The sequence below is a fragment of the Heptranchias perlo genome, chromosome 30 (assembly GCF_035084215.1).
Source record: "Heptranchias perlo isolate sHepPer1 chromosome 30, sHepPer1.hap1, whole genome shotgun sequence".
Taxonomy (NCBI): domain Eukaryota; kingdom Metazoa; phylum Chordata; class Chondrichthyes; order Hexanchiformes; family Hexanchidae; genus Heptranchias; species Heptranchias perlo.
In genome coordinates this window covers 33,963,880-33,982,078 of record NC_090354.1, presented here as the reverse complement: position 1 = coordinate 33,982,078, position 18,199 = coordinate 33,963,880, and positions in this window count along the sequence as shown.

Sequence of the window (18,199 nt, the reverse complement as noted above, 5' to 3'; positions counted from 1 at the left end):
GTCAGGTTTTCCAGTGCCCCAAGCATTTGTTGGTGTTCGCCCATCAGCCGTCTTCTGTAGCCTGGCCCATCGAAGTTCTCATCTGACTCCTCTGCAGCAGAACTAGTGAGTGACCTCACCCTCCGGCGAGCTGGCACCTGTGGTGTCCGTTCCCCCCGCCCCGGCTCCTGCGCACTTGTGCTCGGTGTCTCACCACGAGCAGATCCCTCCTCTAACCTAGCCTCTAAAGGACCCGCAGTGTCAGTCTCTGAGCTGGTGGAAACAAGTGTCAGATCGAGTGACGGTGTGGCTTCAGTCTCCTCCTCTTCTTCCTCCTCCTCTTCTTCCTCCTCCTCCTCAGGTGCCGCCACGTGTTCTTGGGTATCTGCAATGACAAAGGGAAACAGGTTGAGTTGTGGAGTGGGGAGAGGAGTGAGTACGAGGTGTGTGCTGACAGCATGTGCAGCACGTGAGTCAGAAAAGATTATGGAAGGAGGGAGATGTGGGAAAGGAGAAGGAGCATTAAATATGCAGAGACCCCCTTCACCGGGACCTCCAGCGCGGCATGTTGTCACGGCTGCAGTGACGGCCCGCTCAATGATCCGAAGCACCATCTCCTCTAGGGGGGGTGAGGACGTGTAAACGTGCCCGTCCACCCTCAGGTCCCTCCTGCTGCCGGCTGTTATGCTCCACCTTCTCCTGCAAGACAGAGGACAGTGTGTCAGTGAGTATCCTGCAAGGTGTGTAGTGATGTGCCTGTCGTGGTCGAATAGCTGTTAGTGTGTGTGTGTGTCCTGTGGGTGGTGGTTGTGTGGCCTGCAAGTGTGGTTCTATGTGCGGGTGAGCTGCAGCATACCGAGTGCAGCATTGCGTATAAATGGGCGGTGTTTGTGGGTGGGTGGGTGATGGGGAGTCTGATGCGTGGAGCAGTGGGGCAGTTGGTTGGATGTGCCACTTCACATAGCATTCACTCACCTTGACCACTCGTGTCAAATCATTGAACTTCTTTCGGCACTGCACCCCCATGCGTGGTGCAATGCTCCTAGCATTCACTTCCTGTGCCACAGTCTGCCAATGCCTACGGAGCTGCAGTCTGGGGGGTCTCTGGCCACCCTGCGGGTACATGTTGGCCCTCCTTTCGTCCACCCCCTCCACCAGGGCCTCCAGTTCATCATCGGAGAACCGTGGAGCCCTCTCTCGTGCCGGTCCTGCTATTCTTGTGGCCATCTTTCCCTCCTCTTAGTAAGCTGCGTACCTGTCATTTGAAATGTGCACCTGCACCTTTAAGAGGCGCAGGCTGCTGATGACGTGCGCTGTGCACGCCCCATTTCCAACTTCCTCATTCTCCGTGCAACCTCTCAGCAGCAAGGGTTGCACTGGCTGCACGGAGATATCGTGGTAATTAGCAGGCAGCACGAAGTTCACATGCTGCCTTCGTAGGGGCCATCGGGCACGGGGTGCTAGCACGTAACGCTACCCCCGCCCGAAAACGGCCCTTATCGAATTTTCCCCCCAAGATGTTCAGGAAAGACAGGGAAGGAAAGAAAGGAGAGGGTGGCAGCATCGATAAAGGAGAATATTGCCGTGCTGGAGAGAGAGGATGTCCTGGAGGGGTCAAGGACACAATCTATTTGGTTAGAGTTAAGGAACAATAGAGGTTCCATTACACTACTGGGGGTATTCTATAGGGAACCAACTAGTGGGAAGGAGATAGAGGAGAAATTTGCAGGGAAATTACAGAGAGGTGCAAAAGCCATAGAGTAGTGATAATGGGAGACTTCAACTATCCGAATATAGACTGGGATAACAATAATAATACAAGGGGCAAAAAGGGAGAGGAATTTTTGAAATGTGTTCAGGATAACTTTCTTAACCAGTTTGTTTCTGGCCCAATGAGGAAGGAGGCATTGCTGGACTTGGTTCTAGGGAATGAGGTGGGCCAAGTGGAGCAAGTGTCAGTGGGGGAGCATTTAGGGAACAGCGATTATAGAATCATAAGGTTTAGAATAGCTATGGAAAAGGATACAGACCACTCTAAAATAAAAATGCTCAATTGGAGGAGGGTCAATTTCAATGGGATGAGTACAGATCTGGCCCGGGTAAATTGGAATCAAAGATTGTCAGGCAAAACTATAATTGAACAGTGGGCGGCCTTTAAAAAGGAGATGGTTCGGGTACAGTCTAGGTACATTCCCACGAGGCAGAAAGGGAGGGCAACTAAAGCCAGAGCTCCCTGGATGTCAAAAGAAATGGCTCGATTTTCCCGGGAAATTGCGGGTGCGTTGAGGGTGGGGGGCAATTAAAGCCGGCAGGATGACAGTTAAAGAGCCAAATGTATCTCATTGAGGTCCTTAAGGCACTTTACTTGTGACAGATTACGTAGTTAGAATGATTTTTAACTTACCTGGGTGGCTTTCCCATGTCTTGGCATGAAGGGCCGGATCAGGGAACAAGAAACAAAATAAACTACATAAAAAACCATTGCACATAGTTAAAACACAAAATGAACCCACCTTTCCACCCTGCTCCGATGTCCAATGTCTCCCTCTCCGATCTCCCCCTCTTCACCCCCCTGTGCCCCCCAATCTGCCCTTCTTCACCCCCCCTGATATCCCCCGATCTTCCCCTCTCACCCCCCGATCTTCCCCTCTTCCCCGATCTTCCCCTCTCACCCCCCGATCTTCCCCTCTTCCCTGATCTTCCCCTCTTCCCCGATCTTCCCCTCTCTCCCCGATCTTCCCCTCTCTCCCCGATCTTCCCCCTTCCCCGATCTTCCCCTCTCACCCCCCGATCTTCCCCTCTTCCCCGATCTTCCCTCTCACCCCCCGATCTTCCCCTCTTCCCCGATCTTCCCCTCTTCCCCGAATCTTCCCCTCTCTCCCCGATCTTCCCCCTTCCCCGATCTTCCCCTCTCACCCCCCGATCTTCCCCTCTTCCCGATCTTCCCCTCTCACCCCCCGATCTTCCCTTCTTCCCCGATCTTCCCCTCTTCCCCGATCTTCCCCTCTCTCCCCGATCTTCCCCTCTCTCCCCGATCTTCCCCCCCCTTCCCCGATCTTCCCCTCTCTCCCCGATCTTCCCCTCTCCCCCGATCTTCCCCTCTCTCCCCGATCTTCCCCTCTCCCCAATCTTCCCCTCTCTCCCCGATCTTCCCCTCTCCCCCGATCTCCCCTCTCTCCCCGATCTTCCCCTCTCCCCCGATCTTCCCCTCTCCCCCACTATCTACCCCTCCCCCGATCTTCCCCTCTCTCCCACTATCTACCCCTCCACCCGATCTTCCCCTCTCCCCCAATCTTCCCTCTCCCCCAATCTTCCCCCTCCCCGATCTACCCCTCCCCCGATCTTCCCCTCTCCCCCCTATCTTCCCCTCCCCCCGATCTTCCCCTCCCCCCCAATCTTCCCTCTCCCCCCTATCTACCCCTCCCCGATCTTCCCTCCCCTCGATCTACCCCTCCCCCGATCTTCCCCTCTCTCCCCGAACTTCCCCTCTCTCCCCGATCTTCCCCTCTCCCCCTATCTACCTCTCCCCGATCTTCTCTCTCCCCCCGATCTCCCCTCTCCGCCCTAATATACCCTCCCCCCCGATCTTCCCCTCCCCGATCTTCCCTCCCCCCCCGATCTTCCCCTCTCCCCTCGATCTACCCCTCCCCCGATCTTCTCTCTCCCCCGATCTTCCCCTCTCCCCCCGATCTTCCCCTCTCCCCCATCTACCCCTCCCCCGATCTTCCCCTCTCCCCCTGATCTACCCCCCACACTATCTACCCCTCCCCCCGAAATTCCCCTCTCTCCCCGATCTTCCCCTCTCCCCCCCATCTACCCCTCTCTCCCCGATCTTCCCCTACCCCGATCTTCCCCTCTCTCCCCGATCTTCCCCTACCCCGATCTTCCCCTCTCCCCGATCTTCCCCTCTCCCCCCTTATCTACCCCCTCCCCCTGATCTACCCCTTCTCCGATCTTCCCCTCCCCCCGATTTTCCCCTCTCCCCCCCTCCCCGATCTTCCATTCCAGTGCTGGATGATGTCTCGCTCTCTCTTTTTCTCCCCCCCCTCATGTTCCAGCTCCTGTCAATCAGGGGCTGCCGGGTGTGAAACCCGGGAGAGGACGTTAATCACCATCAATTATGATCCGATCATCTCAGAAACATTAAGTTTTTGTTTATTTCGGTTTGCCAGGCGCACCTTCACCCACCCCCCCCCGACCCCCCGACCCCCCGACCCCCCGCTCCAGGTGTCCACTGTAAGTGTACAAAGAACTGAGAGATATCCAGGTGTTTATTTTAAGTGTATAAAGAATTGTGAGGTGTGCACAGAGGGAGTTGGGGGTGGTGGAAATCTGGGGTGGGAGGAGGTGGTGATTGCAGATGTGGGTGTGGGGAATGGGAGGGTATCGGGTGGGGGATTGGAGGTGGGGTTCGCCTGGAGAACGCCCCCCACCAAGAGTGGACGAGCAGGCAGGTTTCCATGGTGATGTGTCCAGCAGGTGTAAATTATTTTTTATTCGTTCATGGGATGTGGGTGTGTCGCTGGCGAGGCGGCATTTATTGCCCATCCCTAATTGCCCTTGAGAAGGTGGTGGTGAGCCGCCTTCTTGAACCGCTGCAGTCCGTGTGTGAAGGTTCTCCCACAGTGCTGTTAGGAAGGGAGTTCCAGGATTTTGACCCAGCGACGATGAAGGAACGGTGATATATTTCCAAGTCGGGATGGTGTGTGACTTGGAGGGGAACGTGCAGGTGGTGTTGTTCCATGCGCCTGCTGCTCTTGTCCTTCTAGGTGGTAGAGGTCGCGGGTTTGGGAGGTGCTGTCGAAGAAGCCTTGGCGAGTTGCTGCAGTGCATCCTGTGGATGGTACACACTGCAGCCACAGTGCGCCGGTGGTGAAGGGAGTGAATGTTTAGGGTGGTGGATGGGGTGCCAATCAAGCGGGCTGCTTTATCCTGGATGGTGTTGAGCTTCTTGAGTGTTGTTGGAGCTGCACTCATCCAGGCAAGTGGAGAGTATTCCATCACACTCCTGACTTGTAGAACCCACAGGTCATATCCTAACGAGGTGGCCTCTCCCTGACCCCATGTTCTTTGGTATCTCGTCCCTCACACACTGAAAGAGCATGTAACAAGTTACCAAAGTAATCTTCATGGCAAACTGATTCGAAACGGAGCTGCAACGGAGGGAAGCAAATATAAACTCATACATTCTCTCCTGTCCAGATGTGTTGCGTTGTGCGGAGAATAAACCATCAGACATGCTTCACTGGTCCGTGGATTGAAGTGGTAAATGAAGAAACAGTCGTTACCACAGCTCCATGTGACTGAAACACATCCACTCCCTGGAGACAAGTTCAAACCCAGTCAGAGCCAACTCCCCCACGGTGCCTGGAGATAATCTGTGCGGATTCAGGGGGCTGGATTTTCGGGTGAAGTGCATTGGGGGCGGGGGGGCTCCGAAAATCGCTGAAATCCCGAGCGGGTTTGGAGTCCGGCTGACATGTCCGGGAGCGCACCTCCTGAATACGGGACTCCCACTGACAATTAAAGCCGGAGGGATGAAAATTTGCATATTTTGTCAGATAGTTGAAGTTCTTGATTGAGTGGAGATTTTGGCAGGAGTGCAATTTTGAAGGATCCTCAGTGTGTTTCTCGTCCTGTGGGAAACACTCCATGTGGAGCAGACGTTTTTCAGCCAGCAGCCAGTGGGAGATGCAAAGGATTATTTGACAGTTGGGGGGAAAAACCTCATTTATTGCAGCAGGGCATTCTGTCACTTCAGAAAGCTGCAACACCTTTGTCTTTCCACTCAAAATTATTAATTTATACACTAAACTCTGTTGTGCAAACACATTTACCTACTTTTCGGACCCCCACAAACTCACACCGTCAGGATGGGGGGGCGCGATGGCTGCATTCATCACTTCATCCGAGGACGAGCAACATCACCAGGCACGCTGTCCACCTCCGCCACGTGGAGCTCCACAACACAGTGCTGCACCACAGGCACCTGCACAACAGCACGGAGGGCAACATCAGAGAGAGCGATGTCGCAGGGGGCACTACCCTCGCCACAGGGTCTACAGACCAAGGCTCAGCTTCCTCGACCTCTCTGAGGAGCAGTGCATACGGAGGCTCAGAGTCAGTCGCCAGGTAGTCGCGGACATCTGCAGCCTCCTTCATGCCGAGCTGCTCCCCGTTGGCCCAAGCAGCATCTTCTTACCTGTCGCTGTCAAAGTCACCACTGCCCTCAACTTCTTCACCTCCAGATCATTCCAGGGTGCCACCGGGGACATCGCTGGGGTCTCTCAGTCATCTGCACACAAGTGCGTGAGGCAGGTCACCAACGGCTTGTTTCACAGGGCCTCGCACTAAATCAACATCCCCATGGATGACCTCAGCCAGACGGAGAGGGCAGTGGGATTCCACTCTGTGTCTGGCTTCCCACGGGTGCAGGGTGTAATCGATTGCACCCATATAGCAATCCGAGCACCTCCACACGAGCCAGGACTGTTCATCAACAGGAAGGGCGATCACTCCATCAACACTCAGCTCATCTGTGACCACCGCAAGAGATTCCTTCACGTGTGCCCCAGATACCCTGGCAGCTGCCATGATTCCTTCATCCTCCGGGAATCCAACATCCCGCCCCTCTTCCACGCACCGAACACCCGTAAGGGCCGGCTCCTCGGGGACAAGGGATACCCCCTGTAAGATTCTCAAAATTCACAGATCCCCCAAAAACTCGGAGAAAAACCCGAAAGAAATTCACCTTTTCCCTGAGTATGAAGAAAATTTGGTCATTGACCAAAATCCTAAGATGGAAGGGTAGGTGAGAGGTCACCAGACGAATCAACAACACACACAGTGGAAGGTGGGAGAATTAATGCTTCAGACATATCTCTGTTTTAATGCAAAACCTACAGCAGGTGGTCAACACTCACTGCCATTGAAAGAGGCAACTGCTCCAGACATGGTGGGGCCATGTCTTTGTTTTAATGCAAAACCGATCAACACCTAGGACGTTGGATACAAAAGGAAGCCTCGTGTGACAAGCTCTAAAAATCGGAATTAACAATGACCCATCGGGAGAAGCAATTGCAACATGATGAGGGACCATCAAAAAGCCATCAAAGATTCTTAAGGACTTTGTAAGAACTGTTTAAACAGACATGAAGTGTTTTTTTTAAGTGACGAAGACCATTGTAAGAGAGGGATATAGAAGTGGAAACTCGAAATCTCTCTCGCTCTCTGGCGCGTGTGTTCTGCTTCTCTTGTTCTGCCTGTCTCTGGAAGGAGAGCAGCTTCCAGTGAAACCAATGAACCCTGTGTGAGAGAACTGGTCAGCCAGACCTGCAAGGGCAAAGGATTGTTCAACAGCTCGGGACGCGACAGTTCAACAAGGCGAGGGGGCAACAGAGAGAAGGTCAGCAGCTCTAGAAGCAGGCCGACACACACAAGAAGAAACCAGAGCAACAGCCCCAGTGACCATCAGACACCTCGTGGCAACAAGGGCCTTACGGAACAACCAACCGAATATTGCCACCAACCAACCGGGTAATATTGGGCACCGCGACCAAAGAAAACCAACTCAGGAGAAAACCGAAGATCCGCAAAGTTTCCACTCTACGATCTATTTCTGACTTACCTCTGGGTGTATTAAGCATGATGACAGATGTTGAGGTGCTGAAGATGACAAGGCATGTTAACATCATTTGCTATTGTGAGTGCTGAATGTTAAAGTTCTGTCACCAGCCGTTTGGGTGGCAGTCTCGGCATCCCCGATGAACAAGCACTCGAGGGTGCGGCTCGGTTCAAGAGCCTCCTGCTCCGCGTCCGTGAGGACGACCTGATGTTGCGGCCCCCCTCCGGTCTTCGCCCTCTCCCGTGCATTCTGGGCTCTCTCCTCCTATAAGGGGAGAAAGTAGAGAGGTGTGTGTGAGGGTTGGCGACGTGGCCAACCGCTGAATGCATTGGTTTGAGTGAGGCTGACCGTGAAAGAGATGCATCAGAGGGTGAGTATGAGACAGAGCCATGACATTGTATGAAGATTGGGTTGAGTGGTAGTGGTGGGATGAGTACTGGGGAGGTGAGTAAGTGCAGTTAAGTTGCGGATGAGGTTTGAATGGGTGTGAGGAGTGATGTGATAGAGTAGTGTTGGCAGTGCAGAAGGAGTTGTGGGGTGGGGGCGGTGATATGGAAGACGGAGTGTAGGAGAATGAGTAAGTGTACTCACTTTGACTGACCTGGTTAGGTCATTGAAGCGCTTCCTGCACTCGATCCATGTGTGGGAGACGTTGCTGCTGTTGGTGACCTCCTCTGCCACCTCGAGCCGGGCTTTCTTGGTGGCAGAGACAGGCCACTTCCTCCTGTCCGCTGGGTAGAAAATATCCCTCCTCCTCCTCACCCCATCCAGTAGGTCTTGGAGTGAGGCATCGTTAAACTGGGAGCAGCCTTTTCCCTGGTCTGCTCATGCTGTACTTTTGGTTGTTTGCTGCAGGAGCAGCATTGGAGGACTGCCCCTTTAAATAGGGTTCCTCCAGCTGACAGCCTGTGATGCAGTTGTGCAGCCTGTCCACTGCGCAGGTTGACGACGGGAAACCCGGAAGCCATGTTAAGTGCCTTCAATCTACCCGTAATCGCGTGGGGAAGGGACCGATTTCACTGGGCAGGTTACCCATGTGCCCAGTCGCCACCCTGCTGCCAACCCACCTCCCTGGTAATATCGGGGCCTCTGTGTCTTAGTGTGCACGTGTGTGTATGTCTGAGTGTCTGCGTGTCTGATGCATGTCTGAGTGTCTGCGTGTACATCTGTGTGTGTATGTGGGTGCTGCGTGTATGTGTTGCGTCTGTGTCTGTGTCAGTGTATTGTCTGCCTGTGTGAGGGGGGTCAGTACAGGAGGGGGAGGAGTGAGGGGGGTCAGTACAGGAGGGGGGTCAGTACAGGAGGGGGGTCAGTACAGGAGGGGGGTCAGTACAGGAGGGGAGGAGTGAGGGGGGTCAGTACAGGAGGGGGGTCAGTACAGGACGGGGGTCAGTACAGGAGGGGAGGAGTGAGGGGGGTCAGTACAGGAGGGGGGTCAGTACAGGAGGGGGGTCAGTACAGGAGGGGAGGGGTGAGGGGGGTCAGTACAGGAGGGGGGTCAGTACAGGAGGGGGGTCAGTACAGGAGGGGAGGAGTGAGGGGGGTCAGTACAGGAGGGGGGTCAGTACAGGAGGGGGGTCAGTACAGGAGGGGAGGGGTGAGGGGGGTCAGTACAGGAGGGGGAGTGGTGAGGGGTCAGTAGAGGGGGTGAGGGGGTCAGTAGAGAGGGGTGAGGGGGTCAGTAGAGGGGGTGAGGGGGGTGAGAGGGGTCAGTAGAGGGGGTGAGGGGGGTCAATAGTGGGGGAGGGGTGAGGGGGTCAGTAGAGGGGTTGAGGGGGTCAGTAAAGGGGGGAGGGGTGAGGGGGAAAGGTGAGGGGGTCAGTCGAGGGTGAGGGGGGTCAGTAGGGGGGTGAGGGGTGAGGGGGGTCAGTAGAGGGTGAGGGGGTCAGTAGAGGGTGAGGGGGTCAGTGGAGGGTGAGGGGGTCAGTAGGGGGTGAGGGGGGTCAGTGGAGGGGGAGGGTTGAGGAGTTCAGTCGGGGGTGAGGGGGGTCAGTCGGGGGTGAGGGGGTCAGTGGAGGGGGAGGGGGTCAGTAGGGGGTGAGGGGGGTCAGTGGAGGGGGAGGGTTGAGGAGTTCAGTCGGGGGTGAGGGGGTCAGTAGGGGGTGAGGGGGTCAGTAGAGGGTGAGGGGGTCAGTAGGGGGTGAGGGGAGTCAGTAGGGGGGTGAGGGGGGTCAGTAGGGGGTGAGGGAGGTCAGTAAGGGGGTGAGGGGGGTCAGTAGGGGGGTGAGGGGGGTCAGTGGAGGGGGAGCGTTGAGGAATTCAGTAGGGGGGTGAGGGGAGTCAGTAGGGGGGTGAGGGGGGTCAGTAGGGGGTGAGGGAGGTCAGTAAGGGGGTGAGGGGGGTCAGTAGGGGGGTGAGGGGAGTCAGTGGAGGGGGAGCGTTGAGGAATTCAGTAGGGGGGTGAGGGGAGTCAGTAGGGGGGTGAGGGGGGTCAGTAGGGGGTGAGGGGGGTCAGTAGGGGGTGAGGGAGGTCAGTAGGGGGTGAGGGAGGTCAGTAGGGGGTGAGGGGGGTCAGTAGGGGGTGAGGGAGGTCAGTAGAGGGGGGTTATCGTGCTGACCTGCTTACATTCTTAGTTGCTTGTTTCTGCCGATTCCTGAGCCTGATTACTAATTACAGGTGAATGTAGTCAGGTTGTTGATACAGTGACTCGGAGAGGGGGGGAATGGACAGGGGCTGAGAGCAGTGACCGAGCCTCAAACACCAGCCCGACAGTGAGAGCAGAATAACAACTGCTTAACACCAAGGGTCACGGTGAACCCTGCTCAGAAAAGAAATATTAGTAGCATCTTTATAAATTACTTCCCCTGCAGGAACAGCGAGTGTGAGGCCCGTGAGTTGCCCTTTCCCCAGTGAAGGCTGCTAGCTGATTAAAGTGCAGTAAATCGAGTTGATGGGAATACTCTCCGAGCTGCTGACAGAGATCCATCTCCCAGCCCGAAGGTCAGTCCTGGTTGATTCATGTGACGGAGGCTGCGCGGCCGTGTGTAAACTCAGTCTTAACTCGACTGGACCGTTCCCAGGAGGGACTGTCTTTCAGTGTGAGATTGAAAAGCTTTCACTGGGAACTCTCCATTACCTGCTGAGGAACGATTAGTTCGAACCCTGTCAACACTTCCATGAGCAGCAGTGTGTGTCAGTGAGCCTGTCCTCCTGTTTTACAGTGATAGTGTCTCCTCTCTGAACTCTGTAACGGAGCAGCTGTAGCGAGTCGCAGGGGCTCCCTTCAGAAAGGGCTTCATCAAAAAATACCTGGTGAGGTATTTCGGGAAAATGAGCCCTCACAGGATTGTGGAGCAGTTATCCAATTGGACAGGGAATTAAATCCCACAAACAGAGGGAGTTAATGGGAGTGGGCCCAGGTTCAAGTGGAGTTCCACAGCCCCTGAATCAGGAGAACTGCTCATCATCACTTCCACTGATGGTCTACAGCAGGATTGAAACAGAGCGATTGCTGATAAAACAGAATAATTCAGAACAACCCGGCGTTTGTGATACGTGAGGTGAGCAGGCCTGTGTGTGACCGGTGCAGTACCCACTGCTGGGGTGGACAATCTCCAGCTACGTCTGCACCCCACAGGGAACAGATCGAGGAAGGGACCAGGGGGTAGCAGCTGATCCTAAGACAGAGACACAAACACAGGGTGAGGTGGCTGCAGGGAAAGTGAGTAGATTGTACAGACAGGCCGATGGAGAACACAATGAAGAGTAGGGTGTGGAGGCTGGGTAAGGCTCTGGTACATACACTGGGGTCTAAATTTAACATTGGTAGGCCTGCTTTATGGGCCTAACTCGGGCACAACAATAACCAATTTAGCAGGGCCGAGGCTTGGGCCTGATCTGCACTGGTGTTAGGGGTTACGGGGAATTAGGGGCTACGGGGAGCGGGCAGGAAATTGGACATGAATTTAGTTTTGAAGTTGGGATCAGATCAGCCATGATCTTGTTGAATGGCGGAGCAGGCTCGAGGGGCCGATTGGCCGACTCCTGCTCCTATTTCTTATGTTCTCATGGTGTTTGGGCCACTGCGAAACTGGTTGGGGTCTTTTCTTAGGTGGCCCTGACGGTTGCCTAAAATGAGGATCTTTCGCTGATTTGAGACCAGGAATCCTAAATCCGATTGCCCTGGTCGGAGATTGCAATGCCCAAACTCCAATTGGCATTTCCACGTTGTGAGCAACAAAACTGATCTTAAAAAAGGCCCAAAAAAAAGTTGAATTTGTTTCAGTATTTTGTGGAGAAGGAGCAGGACCTCCCCAGAGAAATAAAGAGCTTACGTTTACACAGTGCCTTTCAATACCTCAGGACGTCTCAAAGCACTTTACAGCCAATGAAGTAAATTTTGAAGTGTAGTCACTGTTGAAATGTAGGAAACACGGCAGCCAATTTCTGCACAGCAAGATCCCACCAACAGCAATGAAATAAATGATCATCTGTTTTTAGCAATGTGGTTTAAGGGGTAAATATTGGCCAGGACACTGGGAAGATCTCCCCTGCTGCTCATCAAAATAGTGCCATGGGATCTTTTACATCCACCTGAGAGGGCAGACGGGGCCTCAGCATAACATCTCATCCAAAAGCCAGTACCTCTGACAGTGCAGCGCTCCCTCAGTACTGACCCTCCGACAGTGCAGCACTCCCTCAGTACTGACCCTCCGACAGTGCAGCACTCCCTCAGTACTGACCCTCCGACAGTGCAGCACTCACTCAGCACTGACCCTCTGACAGTGCAGCACTCACTCAGCACTGACCCTCTGACAGTGCAGCACTCCCTCGGCACTGACCCTCTGACAGTGCAGCGCTCCCTCAGTACTGACCCTCCGACAGTGCAGCGCTCCCTCAGTACTGACCCTCCGACAGTGCGGCGCTCCCTCAGTACTGACCCTCCGACAGTGCAGCACTCACTCAGCACTGACCCTCTGACAGTGCAGCACTCCCTCGGCACTGACACTCTGACAGTGCAGCACTCCCTCAGTACTGACCCTCCGACAGTACAGCACTCCCTCAGTACTGACCCTCCGACAGTGCAGCACTCCCTCGGCACTGACCCTCTGACAGTGCAGCACTCCCTCAGTACTGACCCTCCGACAGTGCGGCGCTCCCTCAGTACTGACCCTCCGACAGTGCAGCGCTCCCTCAGTACTGACCCTCCGACAGTGCAGCACTCCCTCGGCACTGACCCTCCGACAGTGCAGCACTCACTCGGCCACTGACCCTCCGACAGTGCAGCACTCCCTCAGTACTGAGTAGTCGAGCTACCACTGATCCACGGAGACAAGGGCCCTGATATCACCAGGGATGCAGGATGGCAGCAGTGGGGGGGGGCGGGGGGGGGAAGAGGGAGACTGGGCACGTGGGTAACCTGCCCAGTGAAATCGGTCCCTTCCCCACGCGATTACAGGTAGATTGAAGGCACTTAACATGGCTTCCGGGTTTCCCGTCGTCAACCTGCGCAGTGGACAGGCTGCACAACTGCATCACCGGCTGTCAGCTGGAGGAACCCTATTTAAAGGGGCAGTCCTCCAATGCTGCTCCTGCAGCAAACAACCAAAAGTACAGCATGAGCAGACCAGGGAAAAGGCTGCTCCCAGTTTAACGATGCCTCACTCCAAGACCTACTGGATGGGGTGAGGAGGAGGAAGGATATTTTCTACCCAGCGGACAGGAGGAAGTGGCCTGTCTCTGCCACCAAGAAAGCCTGGCTCGAGGTGGCAGAGGAGGTCACCAACAGCAGCAACGTCTCCCACACATGGATCGAGTGCAGGAAGCGCTTCAATGACCTAACTAGGTCAGCCAAAGTGAGTACACTTACTCATTCTCCTACACTCCGTCTTCCATATCACCGCCCCCACCCCACAACTCCTTCGGCACTGCCAACACTACTCTATCACATCACTCCTCACACCCATTCAAACCTCATCCGCAACTTAACTGCACTTACTCACCTCCCCAGTACTCATCCCACCACTACCACTCAACCCAATCTTCATACAATGTCATGGCTGTGTCTCATACTCACCCTCTGATGCATCTCTTTCACGGTCAGCCTCACTCAAACCAATGCATTCAGCGGTTGGCCACGTCGCCAACCCTCACACACACCTCTCTACTTTCTCCCCTTATAGGAGGAGAGAGCCCAGAATGCACGGGAGAGGGCGAAGACCGGAGGGGGGCCGCAACATCAGGTCGTCCTCACGGACGCGGAGCAGGAGGCTCTTGAACCGAGCCGCACCCTCGAGTGCTTGTTCATCGGGGATGCCGAGACTGCCACCCAAACGGCTGGTGACAGAACTTTAACATTCAGCACTCACAATAGCAAATGATGTTAACATGCCTTGTCATCTTCAGCACCTCAACATCTGTCATCATGCTTAATACTGCCTTCCGTTCTCTTACAGGGCCTTCAGCGACCGCTGTGATGGTGGAGGGCAATTCCTCAGAGGATCTGCCAGCCTCTGAGGGGGCACCGTCACATCTGAGCGAGTCATCCACCAGCGCAGATACACACACCTCGGTGGGTCCCCATCCTCACTTAGTTGGGGTCGCACAAGGTGAGTCACCACACACGTGAGCACGAGCAGACACTGGTGGCAGGGGTAGTTGTGGAGAGTCCGCGTCGGTGGGAGCACTCTTCTCCAGGCTCTGCTCAGCTAGACAGAGATGCTGAACCCTGGGGGCCATCCTTTAAAAGGAGAATGATCGAGGGGCAGCAGCACATTTGCGAGGTGCTGGAACATGTGCCACGCGCACTCTCCACAATCGTGCAGAGGACAGAGGAGTCCAACTCCTGCTTGAGTGGAATGGTGGCACAGGTACAAGAGGGAATCTCAGATACTGTCACAGGGACGACAGGGCATCTCTGAGGTAGTGTCGTGGGTAAGTGCAGGAATGTCTGCAATGGAGAGAAGGCTAGACTCCATTGAGCTTCAAGCACGGCTCACAAATGAGTCCATTCAGGCCCTGACAACGGCCCTTCGGACTCAGGGTGAGCAACTTTCTGCTGCCTTAAACAGGCAGGCAGATACACTAGCACTGGCCTTACAAGGCCTCACACATGTCCTCCAAACTGTTGTCCAGCAGGGTGGTAGGAGTGATGTGGGCCTGGCCCAGGGGAGGGATGATGGCGAAAGGGGACATGGGAGTGGGGACGCCACTCAAAGCGCTCCCAAGTCTCACCCGTTGCCCCCCCTCTCAACCAGTACCCGCAATGCTGCCTCCTCTCCAGGTGGTCGAGTCTGCCCCTGCACAGGTGCAGGTGGAGCAGTCTTTGGAGGGGCCCTCACGGGCACCAAAACCCAGAGGGCGTCGACCCAAAGCATCTAATCGGTCAGGACATGTACAAGAGCAACCTGCCACTACCTCTGCTGCAGACACAGGGGATGCTCCAGGTAGGAGTAGTCAGAAGTGAAAGGCGAAGGTTTTGTGATCATAAAGGGGATGCACAAATGTAAGGAATCTTACAACACCAGGTTATCGTCCAACAGTTTTATTTGAAAATCACAAGCTTTCGGAGGCTTTCTCCTTCGTCAGGTGAGTGTCGAGATTCATTGAAAATTACAGCATATGTAATCATAGAACAATGCCTGGATCACAATGTCTTCACCTTCGACAACGGATGAACGGACACCGCACAACAGTCGCCAGACAGGAGGGTTCCCTCCCAGTCGGGGAACACTTCAGCAGTCAGGGACATTCAGCCACCGATCTTCGGGTAAGCCTACTCCAAGGCGGCCTTCGAGACACACGACAACGCAAAATCGACGAGCAGAAATTGATAGCCAAGTTCCGCACCCTTGAGGACGGCCTCAACCGGGATCTTGGGTTCATGTCACGCTACACGTAACCCCACCAGGGGAAAAAAAAGTTATCTGTTTTTAATACAACTGATCATTCTCTCTCTTTCTCTTCATTTCAGATGTTTCTCTCTCTCTCTCTAACCTCTATTTCTTTGGTTCTGGCCGTTTGTATATTCAGTTGTCTGGGGTATCTAAGGTTTCTCTGTCTGAACACTATTCAATTCATTTGATTGCCTTGATAACGGGCAGTTGGAAAGATTATCTGTAATCACCAGGCATTGTTCTCTGACTATATATGCGGTAATTTTCAATGAATCTCGACACTCACCTGACGAAGGAGAAAGCCTCCGAAAGCTTGTGATTTTCAAATAAAACTGTTGGACTATAACCTGGTGTTGTAAGATTCCTTACATTTGTCCACCCCAGTCCATCACCGGCATCTCCACATCATAAAGGGGATGCACAAGGGTGTTTGACAGTTGGTCACGTTTTTTATTTATATTTGATTTTTGTTAATGGCACATTAAATATTCTTATTGTCACCACTACTGCCACATCTTGGCCATTCTTGACTGGCTTGTGTAATACGGCCCTTTCATGAGGTTCACCATGAACACCCACACTTGATGCCACCCATTGGGTCACCCTACAGTGGGTGTATGTGTAGTTACAGGACTGTTTTGTGCAGGGGGAGGGGGTGGGGCTGGTGTGGCCGCTGCTCTGTCCAGGTGGTGAGGACTGGACTCTTCTCACTGTCTGATGTTAGGAGAACCGTTCACATATCAGTGACTCCCTGGCCTCACGAGTAGCCAGGTGAGCCGCTGTTCTGCCCATGGGTTGTTCCTCCTCCTCCTCCTCCTCCTCCTCCTCCTCAATGTGGGTTGCAGATGTGAATGGGGCCTCCTCCAGTGGCACCTCACTCTGTTGTACCATGTTGTGCACGACACAACGCACGACTATAACGTGTCCCACTCTGTCTGGTGCGTATTGAAGCTCTCCCCCAGAACGATCAAGGCACCTGAAGTGCATCTTGAGCAGCCCTATAACATGTTCAATTGTAGACCTGGTAGCGATGTGGCTGTCGTTACATCGACGTTGTTGCTCGGTGATGGGGTTCCTCAGAGGTGTCATGAGCCACGTGTGCAGGGGGTATCCCTTGTCCCCGAGGAGTCAGACCTTGTGCGTGTTCGGTATCTGGCGCACTCGTGAAGGAATCTCTTGCGGTGGTCACAGATGAGCTGAGTGTTGATGGAGTGATAGCCCTTCCTGTTGATGAACAGTCCTGGCTCGTGTGGAGGTGCTCGGATTGCTATATGGGTGCAATCGATTACACCCTGTACCCGTGGGAAGCCAGCCACAGAGTGGAATCCCACTGCCCTCTCCGTCTGGCTGAGGTTGTCCATGGGGAAGTTGACGTAGTGCGAGGCCCTGTGGAACAAGCTGTCGGTGACCTGCCTTATGTACTTGTGAGAGACCCCAGCGATGTCCCCGGTGGCACCCTGGAACGATCCGGAGGTGAAGAAGTTGAGGACAGTGGTGACTTTGACAGCAACAGGTAAGAAGATGCTGCTCGGCCCAGCCGGGAGCAGCTCGTCATAAGGAGGCCGCAGATGTCTGCGACTACCTGGCGACTCACTCTGAGCCTCCGTGTGCACTGCTCCTCAGAGAGGTCCAGGAAGCTGAGTCTCGGTCTGTAGACCCTGTGGCGAGGGTAGTGCCTCCTGTGACATCGCTCTCTCTGTTGTTCCCCTCCGTGCTGTTGTGTAGGTGCCTGTGGTGCAGCACTGTGTCGTGGAGCTCCACGTGGCGGAGGTGGACAGCGTGCCTGGTGATGTCGCTCGTCCTCGGATGAAGTGATGAATGCAGCCATGGCGCCCCCCCATCCTGACTGTGTGAGTTTGAGGGGGTCCGCAAAGTAGGTAAATGTGTTTGCACAGCAGAGTTTAGGGTATAAATTAATAATTTTGAGTGGAAAGACAAAGGTGCTGCAGCCAAAACTTTGTCTGAAGTGACAGAATGCCCTGCTGCAATAAATGAGGTTTTCCCCCCACCTGTCAAAAGAATCCTTTGCATCTCCCAATGGCTGCTGGCTGAAAAACGTCTGCTCCACATGGAGTGTTTCCCACAAGACGAGAAACACACTGAGGATCCTTCAAACTTGCACTCCTGCCAAAATCTCCAGTCAATGAGGTCTGTCAAATACCTCAACTATCTAAATAACTATCTAAAGCAGCATCCTGCCTGCTTTAATTGCCGGTGGGAGTCCCGCATGCAGGAGCTGCGCGCGCACCCGAACACGCCATTGGGGAACCCGGAACTGAGCGGGTTGGAGCCGGGCTCCGAACCCGCTCCGGGATTCCGCCATTTTCGGAGCCCCCCGCCCCCAAAGCACCCGCTCGGCCATCCAAAAATCAGCCTCAATATCTTTAAGGAAGAGGCCCTTGGCGGACTTACTGACAGGCCACGGGCTGTGAGCGAGAGCAGGGGCAGGAAAAGAGCAAATACAGATCATGTGAGTCCTTCACCTCTTCAGGCTGTGAGTGAAGGGACACTTGGAGGGTTTGACGGGTTTGAAGGGTCTCAGGATCCATCGTGGACATGTCAGGGAAGTGAGACATGGGGCCCGATTTTAGCAGGCCTGCGGGTTCCCAGCGGGTGGTCCTTCGGGAGCGTGGAAAACGCGGACGGCTAATTGAGGGTGTCCCCCGCGCGATCGCGGGATAATTGATCACATTAAGCCGTGGTTCCGGGTTCTCCGCTCCCCAGCTGCGTGCCGGCCGGCTGCGCATGCGCACTACCGTT